Here is a 17,556-nt window from a genome sequence, read left to right as displayed (position 1 = left end):
CTACAGGATTATAGAGTCAGATGACCAGGGTTCATGCCCCAAGCCCAACACGCACTTGCTCTGTGACACTGGGAAAATCACTTTCAATCTAGGAGTCCATTTCCTCTATTAGAGGCTACCTCGCTCACTCTACTGTGGTATGAAATGATATCATGCTTGCAATGGATGAAAGATAATGATGTAGCCCAAGGATACTGGCCAGTTGCTCAAGTATATCTTTTAGCAGGGATACCTCAACTGGCCTAATATAGAACAACTTCTGGCCCTTGGTCTCATAAACCCCAAAAGTTGTTTTTAATCAATGTTGTAGAAGGACTCAGTCCTGGAATAACTGAATAGAAATAAAATAGCTATTAGAATAACATTTACTGACAGCTATTAGAATAACATTTACTGACTACTAACTTTATGCCAAGTACTGTTCTAGGCAACTTAACACGGATAACATTTAATTCCCACAACAACTAAATAAGAAAGGTTCTATAATTATTATCCCTTCATTACAAATAAGGAAACTGAGGCAAAGAACTTAAGTGGCTTTTGGTAACACAGCTAGTATGTGACTAAGCCGGTAACTGAACCCAGACAGACAGTCTGCTTCCAGAGCATGCAGTTTTAACAAATACACCATACAGCGTTATCAGAATCATGCCTCAAAATGTACTGAAAAATAACGTAACACTCAAATTCATTAATTTATATTGAGAAAAAACTGTCAGGTACAATCAGCAGTTTTGTCAGCCTGAAAAGGGGATTCTTTCGTTGAACCCATGCAATTTGGGAAATTAAATCACAATGAAAATATAGTGTGGTAAGCATTATCATCTGAAGAAACGAAGTTTCTGCCACAATTGGTGGCATTCCTCCCTGTTGCTAAGTAGACTAGATCATCATTTTGTCAGGATATCAATAACCAGTGCTCAGTCCTAGAAACCCCCTAAAAATGGTCTCAAGGTGTTCTCCTCCTTTCAAAGTATGATCTTGATCATGTCAGAAGGTGTCACCATCTTAGATTTGATAACAGCTCTGTATGCCACAGATTTAATATATTACTATAGGCAGACATTAACTAGATCTCTTAACAGGATCTCTTGATTATGACTTTGATGCTTTGAAAACTCCTTAGGCAAGTTATTACTTCAATGTGGTATCAGCACATCTGGCTTCAACAATTATTTGTTTATTCAATCATGTTTCTGTTGAGTTCTGGCATTTCTGAGTGTGCCTCCTACCTAATCCCTTACACTCACTTTGTCTTTGTATATCTATATTCTATTATTCTAATTATACTGTAAAATCTTTGTTAGCGGAGCTCATGTTTTCCTCTTTGTAATCCCCATTTCATTCTCCTTCTTGCAATGCCACTTTCCTTCTTTGCTTAGCTAACTGCTATTTGTTCTTTAACATTCAATGCAAATATCTCTATTTCTGGGAAGCTGTATCTTATCCTTAGTCATACTTAGATATACCTCTGGCACTATGTCCCCCATAATCAGGATGTTTCAAGTTCAAGAAATGTAATTCCATGTTCAGACTACCATAAATAGTAAAGAAATTTATGAGGTAGTTCAGTCTTCAGGGTTGGTTGAGCCAATCGTTCAATGATGCCATTAAGGACCCAGTTCAGTTTTGACTCTATTCTGCAGTCTCCAGTGGTGCTTCACAGAAGACCGCTGGTAGCATTTGGGGAACACACTTCCTAATTCATTTCCACTGGAAAGAGATCAACTTTCTATGGCTTTCATTTTAGAGTGATAAAACTTCATTTCCAGAACCCCTCAGTAACCTCTCCTGGGGCCTCTCCTGGCCTAAAGTGACTTAGGCTTACCCATCCTTGAAAAAAAAATTCCTGGCAAAGGAGGTAGGGTCCCATGGTTGATTTAGACTAATCACTTGGAGTTGAATGGACATTGGTGAATATACACTACATGCCTATAGCATTCTGAGCCCACCTCAATATTAGCACTTATCAGACTGAACTTAAATTGTTGATTTATTTACGGTGGCTCCACACTAAACATTAAGCTCTTTCATGAGGGTAGGGACAGTGTCATAGTCAACTTTATGTTCCCTCTGCCTATAGCCTATGACACAGTATCTATATAACTGTGACTCAATGAAAATTATAGATTAATAATTTTAAAAGAGTGTAGATAATTCACAATTTCTATTGTATTTAGCTTAAGATATTAGTAAGATTAAACATATAAGCCAATGGAATATAAATGAGAGTCTAGAGATAAATGCATACATCTATGGCAAATTGATTTAGGGGCCAAGACCATTCAGTGGGGGAAAACAGTGTCTTCAAGAAATGGTACTGGGTACTCCCCTGGTGGCACAGTGGTTAAGAATCCGTCTGTCAATGCAGGGGACACGGATTCGATCCCTGGTCCGGGAAGATCCCACATGCCACAGAGCAACTAAGCCCGTGTGCCACAACTACTGAGCCTGTTCTCTAGAGCCCGTGAGCCACAGCTACTGAGCCCATGTGCCACAGCTACTGAAGCCCGCGCACCACAACAAGAGAAGCCACTGCAATAAAAAGCCCGCTCACCACCACGAAGAGTAGCCCCTGCTCACCACAACTAGAGAAAGCCTTTGCAGCAACAAAGATCCAATGCAGCCAAAAACTAACTAACTAAATAACTAACTAACTAACTAAATAAATAAATAAATAAGGAAATGGTACTGGGACAACTGGATATCCACATGCAAAAGAAAAAAGAGAAAAAGTCAGACCACTAGCTCACAGGAAATACAAAAATTAAAGTGAATCAAGGACCTAAATATGAGGTAAGACCATAGAACTCTTAGAATAAAACATAAGGGTAAATCTTCATGATCTTAGATTTGTCAATGAATTCTTAGCTAGGACACCAAAAGCATAAACAACAAGAGAGAAAACATATACAACAGACTTCACCAAAATTTAAGACTTTTGTGCATCAAGCAAGATTTGCAAGAACATAAAAAAACAACCTACAGAATGGGAGAAAATATTGCAAATCATATATTTTATACGAGCCTAGTATCCAGAATATATTACAATAACAAAAAGACAAACAACTAAATTAAGAAATGGGCAAAGGACTTAAGTAGACATTTCTCCAGAAAAGATACACAAATGGCCAAAATGCTCATGAAAAGATGCTCGAAATTATTAGTCATTAGGGATGCAAACCCAAACCACAGTGAGATACCACTTCACACCCACTAGGATAGCTGTAATTTTTTAAATGGAAGATAACAAATATTGACAAAAATGTGGAGAAACTGGAACATTTATACATTGCTGGTGGTATAAAATGGTTCATTTTATACTGTGGTGATTCCTCAAAAAGTTAAAGATAAAATAATCATATTAACCATAAATTCTACTCCTAGGAATATAGCCCCAAAGTGGAAAACTGGTACTCAAATATATGTACACTCATGTTCATAGCAGCACAATTCACAACAGCCAAAAGCTGGAAACAATACAGATATGTCCATCAATGGAAAAAAATTTTGTGGTATACACATACAATGAAATACTGATCATGCTACAATATGAATGAACTTTGAAAACACTGTGCTAAGTAAAAGAAACCAGACACAAAAGTCCACATGTGTGATTCATTTATATGAATTATTCATAATAGGTAAATCCATAGAGATGATTCAGGTTGGTGGCTGCCAGGGATCTGGCCAACGGAGAGGTGTATGGGAACAACTGCTTAATGGGTACAGGGTCTTATTTTGCAGCGATGAGAAAGTTTTGAAACTAGATAGAGGTGGTGGCTGCACGTCACTGTGAACGCTCTAAATGACACTGAATTGTTTACTTTAAAATGGCTAATTTTAAGTTTTGTGAATTAAAAATTTTTAATTGACTCGTTTTCTACCTAATTATATTCCTAACATCAAGGCATGAAATATGGAGGTTATAAGGAGGCAAGAAACATGTTAAACATCAGAACTGGGAAATACATATGTGCCAAGAATTTTCACGAGTGGCTATCAAGAGCATGCCATATTTATTGATGATTTCTCCATGTGGAAATTACTCCTATTCCGGTGCTAGAACACAGATTCCCTCTTATTCATATGTAAGCTAAAAATAATGTCATAAATTGAGTGAGAAAAAATATATTTTTATATTATTTCTATCAATCAGTGATAAAATATCTCCCTCTGTGACATTTCACTTATTTTTGTTTCAAATTAGACCCAATTTAGTTTGTGCACTCTGAGAAACTGATTTGCAAGTGAATCACTAATATCAAATATGAATAAGGTGAAAAGCAGATTTATTAAGAACTTAAAAATTTAATTTGCTGCCTGTCTAAGGGAACTTAGTTAAAATTTTCCAAGGGCTATTAGAAAATCTATGGTCTTATCTCATTATTATAACAGAACCAAATATGCCAAACATGAACCAGAACATATTGAAAAATTACAAAAACTAATTCATGGACAGATGCTTAAGTAATACAGAGACCAAAAATAAATCATTTGAGCCAAATTACTGTTAATTCTAAGTATAATTACCAGGACAGCTGATGCTTCAAACGAACCTATGGTGCTTTGGCTACTGGGCAATTTATAAAATATAATTATTCCTAATCCTTCCCCAAACAGCAATTGATACAGGAAAACAAACTCTCTATCCCACAATTTATAGGTTATAGATGTCATCATGTTTAAGTTTTCTTTAATTATAACCAATATATTCTTAACAAAACTAGTACATGTGTGTATATGTGTCTGTGTAAATGACGACTGATATATATCCAATCTATTTAAGAAGGGTTTATTACTGTTGGATATCTCGTTTCAGGTCAGTACCAGTCTCAGGTGGCACAAAGATATACCATGTAGTAGGAATTATTATTAATAAGATATTTGCTCTGCAAGGCAGGCTGGGGCAAATTCAGGAGGTGAGAGAGAAAAGTGTGGAAATCAGTAAAATAAGGGTGCATAGTTGAGCACAATGTTTATACTAACAGAGGGGAAAGTTGGGATGCTGGAGGGACTTTGATAAGGGGCATCGAAGTTTACTCTGGAGAGAGAAGAGGTTGTTCATTGAAATAAAAAATATAAGAATGCAGGGTCATTCTAACGATGATTGTTAGAATATCAATCCAATAGGGGAAACTTTTGTCAAACACTAAATGTATATACAATGATATTAGTTACAGACGCAGTGCATAGATGATTGCTTAAAGCAGTACCCAGTTTAAACGTTAGATTGTGCTACATTCCTTTCGATAAAGTCACATCATTGTGATGCTGAATTTTCAGCAGTTACTATGATAAAAGGAAAGAAGCACATGAAAATCAATATAGAATAGGATATTTGCATAGCACAATCTGATTCCAAGGCTTGTGAAGCTGTGCAGTCTCCAACAGGCATATACATCCCACTAGTAAGTGATAGGAGTTATTTACAATGAAATAAAATATTAATTTTTCTTTTACTTTGCATGTATTTTTAAAATAGCTGGTAAGTCATTAGACTATAGATACCTGTTAAGCTGTTTGAACCTATTTACTGAACAAAACAGGTACTTCTTTTAGCTTACGAGAACTGTGAAACAGTGACTGAGACTCTAAAGGTACTAGAATAGAAAAAATTTTGGAAACTTATCTTTGGAAAATATAGCTCATATCACACGAAAGTTTCCTAAAAAGACAAATTTTAAAAAAATACTTGGCAATAAAACCCAGTCAATTAAAAGAGAAATCAAAATAAAAGAGTCAGCTGTGGTAAAAGGACTGGTAGTGTGTATCAAATCCATCAAAACATATAACCAATACTACCCAACCACAGGAATTCATAGAACAGAAGGTGAATCTTACAAACCAGTACAATATAAAGAATATACAAATATCAAAATTGGGAGGATGGGGGAGGGGAGATGTGAAGTGCAGATAAAAGCACTAATAGTCTCTTTTATCAAAGCAGCTAATCAAAAGATTCTCTACCATAAAGTTAAGAAATTCATTTGATTCCAAAATCTTAACATTTTTCATAATTTCTTATTTTAATCTCAGAGGAATCTCTCACGGTAATAAAATTTTTTAATTTCAGGAATTATTTCACTTTCGTTTCCATTTCTTCTATTGAATTAACGTAAAATGAAATAAAATTATTTTCACCAAAGTAGCACCCATGTTCACCATAACTCTTTCTGCCTGCCTGTTGGTCTTCCTTCCTTACATCCCTCATTCTTCTACACTTATGGATGGAAAAATGCCTGGAAAGATTTCCAGAATGTTATGGATGATGATTTCTAGACAGAGATATTTGGATTCTTTTTTCTTTCACTCTTAGATTTTTCTTTTTTGTTTGAATACTTTCAATAAATATGTTTAATAATTTTCAGCAGCAATAGCAATTTTTCTTAATTAAAAAGGAGAAAAACCACAATTAAATATTTCAAGATATTATTCTGGGTGTGAGAATATGGATAATTATTTCTTTCTTTGTATTTTTACTGTATTTTAAAAATATTCCAAAACAAAAAAATTCAGGTAATCCCAAATTTCCATCAGCTCAAGAAATTTGCACTGACATTCCTCCTAGTTTCAAATTTATCTACACAAACACAACTTCTAGGTAAATTCTTTCTTTTTGAATTAATTTTTATTGGAGTATAGTTGAATGTTGTGTTAGTTTCTGCTGTACAGCAAAGTGAATCAGTTATACATTTACATATATCTACTCTTTTTCAGATTATTTTCCCATATAGGTCATTACAGAGTATTGAGTAGAGTTCCCTGTGCTATATAGTAGGTCCTTATTAGTTTTCTATTTTATATACAGTAGTGTGTGTATGTCAATCCCAATCTCCCAATTTACCACTCTCCCCACCCCTTTCCCCCTTGGTAACCATAAATTTGTTTTCTACATCTGTGACTCTATTTCTGTTTTGCAAATAAGTCATTTGTACCAGTTTTTTTTGGTTCCACATATAAGCAATATTATATATTTGTCTTTCTCTGTCTGACTCACTTCACTCAGGATGACAATATCTAGGTCCATCCATGTTGCTGCAAATGGCACTATTTCATTCTTTTTTATGGCTGAGTAATATTCCATTGTCTATATGCACCTAGCTAACTTCTGATCATCAGTGTATGTGCCTACAGAAGGCACCTGGCTTGAAGAACAAAACACATACTGTTTCAAATATATTAATATTCTATTTTATATACAGTAGTGTGTGTATGTCAATCCCAATCTCCCAATTTACCACTCTCCCCACCCCTTTCCCCCTTGGTAACCATAAATTTGTTTTCTACATCTGTGACTCTATTTCTGTTTTGCAAATAAGTCATTTGTACCAGTTTTTTTTGGTTCCACATATAAGCAATATTATATATTTGTCTTTCTCTGTCTGACTCACTTCACTCAGGATGACAATATCTAGGTCCATCCATGTTGCTGCAAATGGCACTATTTCATTCTTTTTTATGGCTGAGTAATACTCCATTGTCTATATGCACCTAGCTAACTTCTGATCATCAGTGTATGTGCCTACAGAAGGCACCTGGCTTGAAGAACAAAACACATACTGTTTCAAATATATTAATACTTTTCTCATTAAATGTAACATCCATTAAAACTGTAAAGTACCATATATGCCAATATTATGAACTTCATGATCTTACTGAATTTCTGCCCAGATCTTAGGTGGAATATGTGGTTTTGTTTCTGTCATTCAACACAGCTTGTTTCCCAAACCCTCGCTTCACAAAGGATCACTTTGAATTTCAAAGGATATATGCTTTGAAATGTAACATTACAATCGTAAAACCATTCCCTGAAAATACTGCAGTCTTCTAAAGGGAATTAAGAAGTAGTTCTGGTTACAGATTCTAATGATACAGCAGACGCCACTTTGAAACTGTGGGGACTTTATGAAAAGTAAATATATCTTGTGAGAAAAAGTAGAATTATGCACACAAAGGTAACTTCTTTATCCCCCCCAATTATTTCATGTAATAGCATCACAGAAACTACTTTTATGTATAGTGTGCTTCACACAGTGGTGTGGCAGTAAATGTTTAACAATCAGCTCTCCAAAAATTTGAGAGGGAGAGAAGCCCAGGTTTTGCATAATTTTGTGGTGTAAATACTCCTACTATGGCCCATTTCAAGCTCCCAAAGTGATATCACTAAACGCTGAGTTAGGAAAAGATGGACACAATCTCCTACAAATCAGCTCCAGCCAGCTCCTGCAGGCCACTGTCACACTGCATTTATATCTTATGCTTATCAATTACTTACTAACATGTCTAAACATATGTCATTCAAGTAATAATATTCAAGTCATGTATTCTAAAAACTATGAAATACATGTCTGTTGGTAACAATTTACTTTGCAATAATATATTAAAAATTGAGGGCTTCCCTGGTGGTGCAGTGGTTAAGAATCCACCTGCCAATGCAGGGGACACGGGTTCGATCCCTGCCCAGGAAGATGCCTCAGAGCAGCTAAGCCCGTGCGTCACAACTACTGAAGCCTGCGTGCCTAGAGCCCATGCTCTGCAGCAAGAGAAGCCACAATAATGAGAAGCCCGCACACCCCAACAAAGAGTAGCCCCCGCTCGCTGCAACTAGAGAAAGCCCGCGCGCAGCAACGAAGACCCAACACAGACAAAAATAAAAACAAATAAATTTATTTTTAAAAAATTGATTCTGAAAAGGACCTTAATAAAATGTTATTTAATATTTTGCTGTCTATCTTATGAAATATAATTTAAATATGTAGTTGCAAAATATATTAGGCATTTCATATTCTTACAGAATTATCTAATATACATCCTCTTTCCCATGGCTTGAGGTGTTTAAATTTTTTTATTCTATGATTATGACTTCAGTGGGTACTGAGCATTTTTGCCTTTGTGGGTCACTTCCTCCATAAAAATATATCTTAAAAAAGAAAGAAATTCAGTCAGAGAAATGGAAAAATTGTATTTTATGACTGCATTGATATAGAAGCAAACATAATCCTGGCTGGATTCATTTTTATATATCCATTATGATTATTTTTTTCCTGATTTTGTAAAAAAGTAAATTAAAACAGTTTTGTGAGCCTTTAAAAATATTCTGAGTCCTAGGCACTGTGCCTACTGTACCCAGTGGATAGCTTAACTCTGGTTGAAATGTAGCAAATTTATAAACATTGTCTTGTACTAAGTATCAATTACTTTTAATTACTAGGAATCAGAGAAAGTTCATAGCATTCCTTTATATCTACCTTTTCAAGCCTGTTATTGATTATTTGTACCATCTCCTTTTTCTCTTTAACCACCTTGCTAATCTCTCTCATCTATTAGTCTTTTTAAAAAACTGACTGGCTCTGTTTACCAGGGAAAATTTTTTTAACTTTTGTTACCAACTTTTTTATTTTCTTCCCTCTACTTATTTGGCTTTTTATTTTGTTCCTCTTAAATTTCTTGCATTAGATATACAGCTCATTACTCTTTACCCTGTGAGGTTTTATTTAATACAAACATTTAAGCCTAGAGATTTTTCTGTAAGCACTGCTTTTGCTATATCTCACAAGTTTTGATAAGTAACATCTTCAGTATCATTCAACTCCACATATTTTCTGATTTCTACATCAATTTCTTCTTTGTCCCATTAGGCATCGTTTGCTTTTTAAAATTTTTCTAATTCCTGGAATTTTTAAGTTAGATTTTTTAATGTTAATTTCCAACTTCTGTGCACTTGAGTAATAGAATGTGATTTGTATGAAACTGACTCTTTAAAACATCCTGAGACTTACTTTTTGGCTTCATATGTAGTTAATGTTCATAAACGTTGCATCATGTGTACTTTAAAATCTGTTTCTTTTTTTTTTTTTTGGAATCAAGGTTCCACATATCTCAATTAAATGAAAATGACTCATTGTATCATCAGAATATTCTCTTTCCTTAATGATTTTTATCTGCTTGATGTGTCAGTTGCCGAGATAAGTTATGCTAAAATTTCTCACTGATGGTAGACCCTAATTTTGTCATTTTGTCAATACACTGAGGCTATGCTGTTAAAGGATTATAGATTTACATCTAATATACCCTTCTAATAAAGATAATCATTAATAGTAGAGGTTTTCTATCTTTATCAATTGAAATGCTTTCTGTTGTAAACCTTATTTTATGATATTAATACTACATCAGTTTTCTTTTGCTTAGAATTTGCTTGGTACATTAGTAAGGACTGTGACAGAAACAGTCTGCCCACTCAGTCAGGTAGTGGGGCTGAGTTTACTGAAAGAATTGTTTAAGGAAAAGTGGGTAAGACGAAGAGAATTGTAATCTTAGGTGAGGAATAAAAGGGCAACTTAAGCTGCAAGGTTCTAGATGTTACTAGAACCCAGAGATAAGCTGTAGCTATAGATGGCCATATTACAGGAGTTGTAGCTTTTGGTAGAGGGACACAGTAACTGCCAACCTATGGTCCATCAGGAAGGAAGCTGGGAGAACAAGTACGCTGACCCTTGTCTCTCTAACCCTCTAAACTCCTACAGATGTCTGCTACTTGTCGAGCCCATCAGAAGACAGAAGGGAAGGGGACCTCGGGATGCACAGAGCTGGGGTGGGAGGTGGTGGCGGGAGACAGAGAGGTTGAGAATGGATCTCCAGAGCCAAACGGCTCCTGCATATCTGGCTTAACATTTTCCAGCCTCTTATTTTCAACAGTACTATCTCTTTATGCTTTGGGGGTATTTCAATGTAAACAATTTTCCTTTTATTATCCAGTCTGTTAATCCTTCTGTGTCACCTACTGAGTTTGGAGCATTTACATTTATCCTGTCTACTATTATAACTGGGTGTACTTTCTATGTTCCGTTTTGTTCTTCTTTTTTGTCTCATTTAAATTAATGAATTCCTCCCCCATTCTCCCTACGATTCCATTTGTTTTTCTCTACTGGTTTAGAAGAAAACCAGTAGAGAAAATTTTATTATTTTATTGGCTAATCCAAATATTTTGACATGTATACGTAAGTCTAATTTAAATGGATTTCTTTACCTACCTTCTGAACTTTGTAAGGCCTTAGAATTCTTTACGTTGGATCGATCTCCCTCCTGACATACACATTATTGTTGTCCAATATTTTAGCTCTACCTTTTCAGAAATATTTTTTAAATCTTAGATATTTTAATTAATTTTAATTTGCATTTACCAAAATAGACTTTTTCATTTTACATGTCTGAGTTTTAACATATGTACAGATTCTATTAATTTTATTACATGTAAAATATATGTATAGGTAGTTTTAAAACAATCAGAATAGAAAACAGTTCTATCACCTGAAAAAGCTCCCTTGTGTTGCACCTTTGTAGTCACAGTCTCCCCTGACACTTCCCCCAACAAACATTGATCTGTTCTCCATTCCTATAATTTTTACTTTTACAGAATTCCATATAAATGGAATTACACAATATGTAATTTCTTGAGGCTGTTTTTTTTTTAACTCATAATAAATGCCTTTCTTGTATGTACCAAGAGTTTACTCATTTTTTCCCCCCAAGTTATATTCCATGTTTGGATGTATCACAGTTTGTTTACCATTTGTTTATTGACAGATATTTGTGTTGCTTCCAGTTTTGGGAGATTATGAATAGAGCGCCTGTAAACATCTCTGAACATGTTTTCGTTTGAAAGTAAGTTTTCATTTCTCTAGGGTCACATGGTAAGTCTATGTATTACAATGGTTAGTAACTTTTCAGAAATACCCACATATTACATTTCTTCATGCATATCAGACATTCCTTTCCCCTCAAGTATACAGCTTTTAGAGTTTCAATTAGTGAATAATCTGTTGGTGTCAAACTCTCTTAGTCTTTAAACCTATCTATTTTGCATTTATTCTGGAAAGATATTTTCACTGGGCATAGAGTTTTAAATTAATTTATTTTTCAATTCTACAAGTTCTATTTGGCTATGTTTCAAATCTGGTAGGTTACTTTTTATAGTTTTCTGTTATTCCCAGATTTTTTCAAACTTCTTTTTATTTCTTTCAGAATAGTAAGCAAGGCTCTTTGTAATATGTGTTCTATGATTTCAATATTTTAAATCTTCAGGTCTATTTTATTCATCTATTGTTTATTCTGGTTCTTGCTCATTGTGCTTTATTTATTATGTGTTTGGTAATTTTTGACTGTGTGCTGCTTATTTTCCTTAAAAAAAAATATGTTGGCAGATTCTTTAAAGCTTGGATGAAGGTGTGCTCCTTTATTGAAGATTTCCTTCTTCTTCTTCCAGAAGCTGCTTTAAACTAAACTCATGGTTCAAGATATTTTTGGATCATGCAGGTAATTAAGGGGTAGCTTGTGGGTGGAAAATGGTGGGAATGTTACAGACTGACTTCCAATTAACCCCTACCCTGAATGTGCATATCCCTCTGAGCTACCACCTTAAAATTGGGAGCATTTTCTATGGACAAGTGCCAATAGGGCTAAACTTACTCAATGCTTGTCTACTCAGCTCACTAATGCTTTTAATAATTAAAAAAATAATTATCTAGTACTTTAAAACCCAGTGGGGGGCTTCCCTGGTGGCGCAGTGGTTGAGAGTCCGCCTGCCGATGCAGGGGACACGGGTTCATGCCCCGGTCCGGGAAGATCCCACATGCCGCGGAGCGGCTGGGCCCGTGAGCCATGGCCGCTGAGCCTGCGCGTCCGGAGCCTGTGCTCCGCAACGGGAGAGGCCACAACAGTGAGAGGTCCGCATACCGCAAAAAGAAAACAAACAAACAAACAAAAAAACCCAGTGGGAAGATTGGTCTGATTAACCTATTCTGTCAATAGAAGTCCCTAAATTACTGGCCCTGATTTTTTGTATTAAATATTATTCTAAGTCACAAAGTATGATTAAATAATATTAATCAAATTAATATTAAACAAAAGCTCTTTGTGTCTATGTGCATTAGATGAGAACTGATGGTATTTAATTAAATATATCACAGCATTTAGCTATTTAAAATTGTGCTTTTTGAAATCAATAAAAAGGATGTTATAAATATACTTCTTCCCTCATTACATAAAAGTTTGCATTAGAATAAAAACACCTGAAAGACAGTAGACTGAAATGCTTCATGAATATACTTAAGACATAAACTAAATCTGTTGAATTATATATTCATAAAAGGGTATACAGTAGCCATTCTATTAATTTATAGTTTCTAATATGTCTACCTCTGTTTAACTTTAAATGCTTTATTTTGTTAGTATCCAACAAATGATATGTGAAATAGAATCTAAGTAACTTGATATAAATAAAATTTCTCTCCAAGTGAAATGTACATATTTTACAAGCTCAAAAATGTCACCTATAATTAATAATTGTACATTAGAAATCATTTTTTCCAATATTCTTATTTTCTTTCTTTATGTTATAATAATCTGCTTATTTAACAACTCAATCTCATGCACAATTAAACAATACCCACAGAGGTATACAAATGTCCAATCCAATCAGTTCCACCTTATTAATTTCTTCTTTCACTATTTCATTGTATCATGGAGTATATAGTAAAAAAAAAAAAAGTCCTTTGAAAACTACTGTGCTGTTTGGAGAGGATTTATATTTTGAAACTCTACATTTGTGTAATACATCATCTATATATTCGAAATTTTAAAACAAAGGTAAGTGATTATTTGTTATTTTCTTTTCATGATAATCTTCATTAACTCAAAATGTTACAATAAAAAGTCTTTATTCTATCATTTTGAATGCTGCTTAAGTATATAATCAAAATTGATGATATTTAGCTTCACTCTGTTAAAAATAGAATTAACATCAGATTCCATAATTCTGACATCCAATCCTCTTTAACAAAATTGCTAACTAAATAACTTAAGTGCTTAGACAAGGCAAGCACTGTTCTAAGAACTTTACATGTAGTAATTTATTGTTCACAACAACTCCATGATGTAGGTATTATTATTTTCCTTAATTCATAGATAAGAAAACTGAAGCACAGAGATGTTTAGTAACATGATTTGAGCTCAGACATACTGGCTCTAAGCAGCCATACTATTCTAACTCTCTCTATTAAAGATTAATCATAACGCAAATTAATTTACTTATAAAAATAAAATTATAAAAGTTACAACTATCACTTTGAGAAGTCCTCAGGAAAAATAATGAAAAATTCTTGATGAGGCTTTCGCTCATTATTTCTATAGAAATAAAGCTACCAAGAGAAAATGGAAGTCTTTTGTAGACAAATAGATTTTATAGTGCTAAACAATTTTCATAGAATTCAATTGCTTTTATTTGTTTATTAAATTTATTCTATTTGCTATTCAATTTGGTTTTATTGCAAGTTTGGAAAGACAATATAATGTACCAGAAAGAGAAGTTAAGAGCATAGTTTCTGGAATAATGACACCCTGGTTTGCATTCTGGTTTCTCCCTTAATAGCTGTGTCACATTGAGTAGCTGCATAGCCTCTACAAGCTTGATTTATAAAACGGGGATAATAATTTTATCTAACTCCCAACCGTGAAGGAAAAAAGCGAAATACGGTTTTTAAGAAGGCACTTAGCACAGAATCCAGCATATTAAAAGGTAAGTAATTTTATAACTTTTGTCAATTATCTTATGTCCTCCTGATTAGACTCTTAACGTCTCACAAGATCAGCATACATATGCCCTATTGTCCCACCCCGTGGATGAAACTACTGGCAGGTCAAAGAGTTTCTTTCTTTGGATTTCACCGTGGTCTGCACCAGCGCTCACTACACGCATCCTGGCTACTCCACTGTCAGATACTCAGTGTGCTCCATATCCTATCAACAGGGACCAGGGAAACTAAAGAAGCAGTGTTGCTTGTGGAGAAAGCTATATAATTTTGGTAGAGAAAAGCCTTGATAGCCTTACTAAAATTATATACCATTTTTTTTAAATTCAGAATTTTTACCAAACATTACTCATAGTAATTAGTGTTATTTCATTTTATAACATTAAAATAAATATTTCAACTTAATTTCTATTTTTAAATGTATCTGTTAGCTATAAAGTATTTATGTTAATAGTAAAGGACTTATATATACTTATACATATCTGTAATTCATGTTATCCAAAGAATTAAAAATTTAAAAATAATTCCCAGTAACTATTACCATTTATACACAGTAAATCAGACGAAAGTTTGGAGCAATTTTTTTCAATTTTGTCTACTGAGATTTTAAACTATTAAGGAATTCATTACCTCCAAAAAGTTCAAATCATATTTTTTTGAAAGTAAAAGCTAAGAAAACTAAAGTGTGTAGCTTTAACCTGTGGGCACTCCACTGAACCTAATCCTTTTAAGAACTTAAGTTTCCTTAAAAAAACCAAAAACAAACGAACAAAAAAAAAACAACACGAAAAACCAAACTTCAAACTTCCAACAATGGAAATTCTTCTATTTAGTAACAGTAATATGTATTATTGGTATACAATGCATTTTTACTTTATAGATCTTTAATTAATAAAAAATCTAGTTACTGTCCATACATCACAATTAAAATATGAATGCATATTTTTTGTAATAACTTTGAGTCCACTGTCACATATATGAGCTATTGTAATATACGGTTATAATAAACCTTTGTCCAAAAGTATCTATATAAGCATATAGTGTACATGATCCTTGTTTTTTTTACCTACAGGGAGCTTTCAAAATCAAAATTCTGACACAGAACTTAACAGTCCAGGTATGGTTTTCAAATCACCTCTTGGTGCTACTTTATGGATCTTGAGGATTTTTAAACAGCAGAGTTCAGATTTCCAAATTATACATTTTACTCTTTTAGATGCTTCATTATAGAAGGGTAGTTATAAGTAATGGAGTTACTTTATGTATATAACATTGCTAATAATACAGAATTTAAAAGATTTACAGAACCTACTTTGAATAATACTGCTGGATAGCATAACGCCGAATGAAAATTATCTCCTTAAAAAGTCTAAAATGCGGTCTTCCCTGGTGGCGCAGTGGTTGAGAGTCCGCCTGCTGATGCAGGGGACTCGGGTTCGTGCCCCGGTCCGGGAAGATCCCACATGCCACGAAGCGGCTAGGCCCGTGAGCCATGGCCGCTGAGCCTGAGCGTCCAGAGCCTGTGCTCCACAACGGGAGAGGCCACGACAGTGAGAGGCCCGCGTACCGAAAAAAAAAAAAAAAAAGTCTAAAATGCTATGGGGAAAATTAAAGACCATTTATGACAGATAGGTAGATTGTAACTGGAAAGATGGTTGCCATTAAACCAATAGCATACGTTGGGTTCTATTAAACCAATAAAATGAAATTATCCCGTGCCAGCACTTGTAATCAATATGTGCTCTACTCAGTGAAATGAGATCAACTATAGTAAATGAAAATCTGCAAACAATGGTATTTCTTATCTAAGTAATTATTTCCCTTGGAAAATATCATATGGATATATGAAGAGGGACAGGGTTGGCAATGAGCCACTGAAGTTTCATGAGCAATGCAGTGACATCACTTAGGGTGATGATTTAGAAAGACTAATCCAGAAGCAACAAATATTTAATTCCAGTAGTGGTAACTTTGTTATTCTATAAAAACACAATGTTATATTTATGACAGTGCTATGGAATCTTCAAATTCTCAATAAATATAAACAAATACGAATGGAATAGAAGGAAGGATACTGGATTTGGAGCCAAAAAGCCTAGCTGTTTGAGCCTAGGGTATTAACATCCCTGAGTTCAATTTCCTCACCTGTAAAATGGGGGTAACATTTTCTGAAATATCTACCACACAGAATTGTTATCAGGATGAAAATACATATTGCCTGTGAAAGCAAATTCTAAACTTTAAAACACTATATAAATAAGAAATGATTACTGAATAAATAGAATGAATGACTGGCTATCATATAACAATTATTATTTTATAAAATACTTTTCCAGGCTTCCCTGGTGGCGCAGTGGTTGCGCATCCGCCTGCCGATGCAGGGGAACCGGGTTCGCGCCCCGGTCTGGGAGGATCCCACATGCCGCGGAGCGGCTGGGCCCGTGAGCCATGGCCGCTGGGCCTGCGCGTCCGGAGCCTGTGCTCCGCAACGGGAGAGGCCACAACAGGGGGAGGCCCGCATACCACAAAAAAAAAAAAAAAAAAAACTTTTCCTATTCATTGAAATCACAAACAGAAAGAGAATTTAAATAGATTAGAGAAATCTAGAATCCTACCTCTGTCATATTTCATAAGTAGCAACAAAAAGAACAAAAAATGCCGTTTTATTTATTTAAAAAATAGAGAAATCATAGTTGATTATTTAAAATAAAATTAGGTTAAAAATGACAAGTTCTTCTTTAAGTTGCAATATATATTTGCCTTAAGATTTAAAGAGTACCTAAGAAACTTAAGGAAACAGGCTAAGACAGAAAATATATTGATTAATAAACAAATTGATGAAAAATACAGATGAATCTCATTATTCTGACCTTGAGTAAGAAGTCATTGGGAGGGACTTCCCTGGTGGCACAGTGGTTAAGAATCCGCCTGCCAGTGCAGGGGACACGGGTTCAAGCCCTGGTCCGGG

General features: G+C 34.5%; 1 protein-coding gene across 2 annotated transcripts in view; it reads right to left on the bottom strand.

The window, feature by feature from the left end:
• ATRNL1 (attractin like 1) overlaps nucleotides 1-17,556 on the bottom strand; it is a 744,759-nt gene that overhangs the window by 325,090 nt on the left and 402,113 nt on the right. The gene's annotated exons all lie outside the window — the stretch shown is intronic.

Source organism: Physeter macrocephalus, chromosome 20 (assembly GCF_002837175.3).
Source record: "Physeter macrocephalus isolate SW-GA chromosome 20, ASM283717v5, whole genome shotgun sequence".
NCBI classification, from domain to species: domain Eukaryota; kingdom Metazoa; phylum Chordata; class Mammalia; order Artiodactyla; family Physeteridae; genus Physeter; species Physeter macrocephalus.
Note: the sequence above shows the minus strand (reverse complement) of the source record. Positions and strands in the feature narration are given on the sequence as shown.